A 5,000-nucleotide genomic window follows, 5' to 3' on the forward strand; every position below is an offset into this window, starting at 1 on the left:
TGACATGATGACATAATGACCATGATGACATAATGACCATGATGACATAATGACCATGATGACATGATGACATAATGACCATGATGACATGATGATATAATGACATAATGACCATGATGACATGCACCCGCCATCCTACACGTACACTACAGATGACACAGCACTTTGGTGAAGCGGTCGTGCACCCTCCCCTGAGAGGGGGATCAGCTACGCCCCCGGTCTGTGATGCCCTGATGCAGAGAACCCTAGCGCTTTTCCACCGTCCAAGCAGAAGTATTCGCTGGGAATTTCCGAACAGTTTCAGAGCAAATGTACTGCAGGGCTAAAGTTTGATTTGTCTAGCTTTTCAGTATGTTTCAACACTCATGGACCAAATTTTTAAACAAACAAAATTTTCTTTGGAGTTGAACGAATTATTCACCGGCTGCATCTTCTGTTTGTACAGTACCCCGCCACGGTATCTGTGGCAGCAATGCCCATTGCCTAACTACACAGGAAACCATACACGCACACATGACTGTACACAATCATGGGGATAGAAACACCAGTTGTAAAATTACAACTTCAAGTACAGTACGGTAGAAGCAGATAATAGGGAGGTTTCGCTCTACGGAATTACGTATGAAAATAACGTATGAACTGCACGGAATTTTCATACGTAAAAATCAGAGCTGTTGGGTTTCGCTCTACGTGATTTCTCCACGACTGCTAAACATGCGTTGTTGCTTTGGAGACGCGTTGGCTGCATGCGCCCACCGTATGCACCATGAACCGAAACCGCGTTTTCTATGATATTATGCACGTGGTGTACGGTGTGTGTACCTTGTGTTTCGCGCGGCTTGAATGTTGCCATGGACAAATGCGGAAAATGCGAAAAAATATTTCAAAAAGTCCTACGGAGGACCCAACGTAGGAAAGAGCTTTCCTACGGAAATCCGTAGAGAGATTTACGTATGAAAGTTGCCCTCGCTCCCCGACGCGTACGACATACGGATTTTCATACGTAATTACGTAGAGCGAAACCTCCCTAATATTCGTCTGGAATTTATTTTCGTCTTTTTCGTCCAAGGAGTTTTCGGAAATGCCGGACTGAAGTCGATTTGTCCAGCTTTTGAATACGATTATGCCCCGTTACGCGGATCAAATTTTCAACTGGACGAAATCTTTGGAGTTGGACAAAATTATCCGCCAACTAAATATTCTGCCTGTGCAGTACACATTCGCACACAGCTACAGTCTACTCGCGATAAGTCACACACGTTTTAAAGCCAGGCACTCGCGATAAGTGCAGGAGATCTGGGACGGTCTGTGTCTGCGCTACGGATGTACGCCGGCCAGGATACCGACTCGTGTGCTCACGTGACCGAGAGGTGAGTGTTTCTCATTCGCTCTCCTGCCCTCACAGAGGGTTTGCCATAATACGGCACAATGCCATCCGTGACACTACCACACAGCTCCTAAACCAAGTATGTAGCAATGTGTCCACTGAGCCGACGCTGCAGCCACTGACCGGTGAGCAATTGCGATATCGAACTGCCAATGTGGAGGATGCACAGCTTGATGTCGCTGCCAGTGGTTTGTGGGGCAGTCGATTTGAGCGAACCCTCATTCATGTCTGGGTTTTTAATCCGCATTCTCGCTCAAATCAGTCTGCACCACGTACCACTGTGTACCATCGACACGATAGCGAGAAAAAGAAGACTACGAAGAGAGGGTGCGGCAAGTTGAACATGTATCTTTTGTTCCGGCTGTGATGTCTGCAAGCGGAGGCATGGGCAAGGCAGCAAAAGCCCTCTACAAGCGAGTGGCCTCTCTGTTGGCAGCCAAGAAAGGGGATCAATACTCTCACGTGATGTCTTGGACTGTGACACGCTCCATCTGGTGACGGGTCAGGCAAGCTGGTTCAGGGATGAGCCAGAAGGGACGCTTAGCAAAGAGCTTCTTCAAGACCTCCCCAAAATGGAACGATGCACTATCTCTCGCATTGTTGATGGAAATGCTTCCGGTTGGCTGACTGTCCTACCGCTGCGTCAGGAAGGCTACGACATGTCTGCGACCCAGTTTCGCGATCAGCTGGCGGTCCGCTACGGCATGCAGCCCAACTCCCTTCCGTCTCCATGTGGCGGATATGGCGCCCCGTTCCCCATCCAGCACGGCTGTCCGCGCTGCGTGCTCAGACAGACTTACTGAATTTGCCGTTTGATCGTCGTTCTGCAGCGCTGTAGTATTTCTCTTCCTCTGTTAGTTCTTTCTCTTCTGTCTGTCAGCGCTTACTGTCACCCAGCGCTAGGTGTAAGCACCCCCTGGCACATACTACATTGTTATACTTGATAAATTTATTGTTCTCTCAAACTTCTTCCTTCGTTGTGTTCGAACTGTTTTTGAATTATTTTCGTTTCTTTCTTGCCATGTGCCAGCTGCCGAAGTGTGCAGTCGCAGCAGCGCCATATTTGAATTATGTCATTGATCATGTGATCACGAGCGATTGTTGCTAGCGCTAGATCCGTGGATCCGGTAGTGGTACGCATACATACGTGTAGTTTGACTTGCCTGCGATAGTTTTCTGTGATCTGCTGTTTTGCACTGGAATCGCACTTGTACTTTTGACCTCTTCACACTTCTCCTTTTGGCAATGCGTGTCCTAAATCTCTCCGCGAAGTTTCCGCTGATCCCGCGCGGGGTTCTCACGCACCGTGCGGCGCAGTACGGAATTTTGCACTTGTTTCTTTTCTTGTATCCTTTTCTGGTTTCCTAGCACCTTTTCGGGACTGTTCCTCTGGGCAAGAAGTAGCCTTGTCTTGGTGGCTTTCTTGTTCATGGTAGAGTTTTTCTTCGGTGCTCATAGAGTTTGCTTCGTCTTTCTTGTATCATTATCAAATTCACACTATCGTCATATACTAAGCACAGCTTTGGAGTGTTTTGGAGTGTTGGCGAAATTACAACGGCCTTGACTGCACTAAGGGCAGCCCAGTCAAGAGAGGCCACAACGACCTCCGCGACAGTGATGCCAAGCTTGCGGACATTGCCTTCGGCGGGGTTACCATCGAGCCGCTGCTCATCCCTGAACAGGATAGGAATGGTCGGACCATGCTCCAAGCGGACTGACTCGCTCGCGGAGTTTGGGAGGGAAACTGGGTGGCGTTCTTCGATAATCGCATCGTAGATGCTGACGCACCCAGCTACGCCAAGGCCAGCCTGTCCTGGAATGCCACCCTCAAACAAAGCAGCTGCAGCAAAGAACCACAAGTACACGCATGCCGCTGAAGAACTATGAGGCTCCTTTACTCCGTTGGTGTGTTCCACTGATGCTGTCCTCCACCGCGAGTACAGTGCGTACCAGAGGCGTCTCGCCAGCCGTTTAGCAGCGAAGTGGGAGAAGCCCTTCTCCACCGTGATAGCTTGGGTACTCGTGCACACAGTTCACAGTTCACCATTTTTAGCCTCCTACCTCCATCATGAGAAGGAAAAGCGAAGAAAGTATGAGCAGCGCATACTGCATGTTGAGCATAGTTCTTTCGTTCCAGTAGTGCTGGCAGCATCAGGAGGTCATGGAAAGCCTGCCCAGAATTTGTTCAGCCGGATTGCCTGCCTCCGATCAGAGAAAACGGGAGAAGATTTCGGCACCACACTGGCCGTCATCAGATGCCGGTTATCCTTTGCTCTGGTCCGAGCTTCCGTGGTGGCTCTGCGAGGCTATAGAGGTCGCCGATATGTTGACACTGCGGACACCAGCGTTCCCCGCAGTTCTTGCAGCCGCTGAACTTGGCTGCCCATTGAAATAACTCATAACACTATCAAAATTTGATAACCGCAATCAGTAATACAAGCTGGATCGACATTTGTGTACACTGTATTCATGTATTGTAAAACTGTGGAGACAATGTGCAATAAAACGATGAAAAATGTGAAGAAATTGTGTAGAGAAAGAAAGGGATTCAAACAAGTTTTACAATACATGAATACAGTGTACACAAATGTCGATCCAGCTTGTATTACTGATTGCGGTTATCAAATTGTTGTCTCCTCGCCATTTGTTCAACTATCAAAATTATAAAAAGTTTTTAATTTTTTCAATTTGAAACTCGGATGTTGAGCCATAAATAAATGTAGAAAGGAAAAGGACATATGGATACGAGTTAAGAGTAACTCTCCATCACTGTAACTGGATACTATATACAGTCAGAAAGTGCAATAACTAGGCACACAACTGACAAGAGTACTGAGACATTCGACGTCCTGACGCCTAGCTTCAACACATCTCCGTAGCGCCAAGAGTACATAACCCAAGAGTGTGCAACTGCCTGCACAACCTCTATGCTGTGCTGCGACGGCAGAACTTCACATCACGTGACATGGTTCAAAAGGTTATGCTGGCAAACAGTGCAAAGTGACCACAAGAGAGTTGTACCCAAAGCTGGGCTGCGTACAACCCAGTATCTATCATGCACTAGAGTGCACGGGTTCATCACGTGATGTGAAGTTCTGCCGTCGCAGACCCCATAGCTGGAGTTGCACACTCTTGTTTATCTACTCTTGGTAGCGCTAACCGACAGCCTTCCAACTTGGAAGGTTCAAGAGATGTGTTGGAGATGTGGTGAAGCTAGGTGTCAGGACGTCGAATGTCTCAGTACTCTTGTCAGTTGTGTGCCTAGTTATTGCACTTTCTGACTGTATATAGTATCCAGTTACAGTGATGGAGAGTTACTCTTAACTCGTATCCTTATGTCCTTTTCCTTTCTACAATTTTTTCAATGTTCTTTATTTTCATCGTACAATCGCATTGATTGTCCGCAATTAAACGTTTCGTGTTGATTTTTAGCGCCGTGGACATGCGTCTGTGAGGCTCCCGCCGCCGTCTTTAAGGGACTCTACGTACATGACGGTGCCGGCGTTGGAATCGGTCATTGAGTCCTGTTCTCGTTCTGTTTTATTTATTTTTTTCTCCGGTTTTTGGTTTTCTCTCTTTCTGTGGCTCTCCCACTTACTACATTTTCTTTCTT

General features: G+C 47.6%; 1 protein-coding gene across 1 annotated transcript in view; it reads right to left on the reverse strand.

Moving 5' to 3' along the window:
* LOC135821422 (succinate--hydroxymethylglutarate CoA-transferase-like) overlaps positions 1-5,000 on the reverse strand; it is a 21,800-nt gene that overhangs the window by 9,070 nt on the left and 7,730 nt on the right. The window lies entirely within an intron of this gene.

This window comes from Sycon ciliatum, chromosome 7 (genome assembly GCF_964019385.1).
Source record: "Sycon ciliatum chromosome 7, ocSycCili1.1, whole genome shotgun sequence".
Taxonomy (NCBI): domain Eukaryota; kingdom Metazoa; phylum Porifera; class Calcarea; order Leucosolenida; family Sycettidae; genus Sycon; species Sycon ciliatum.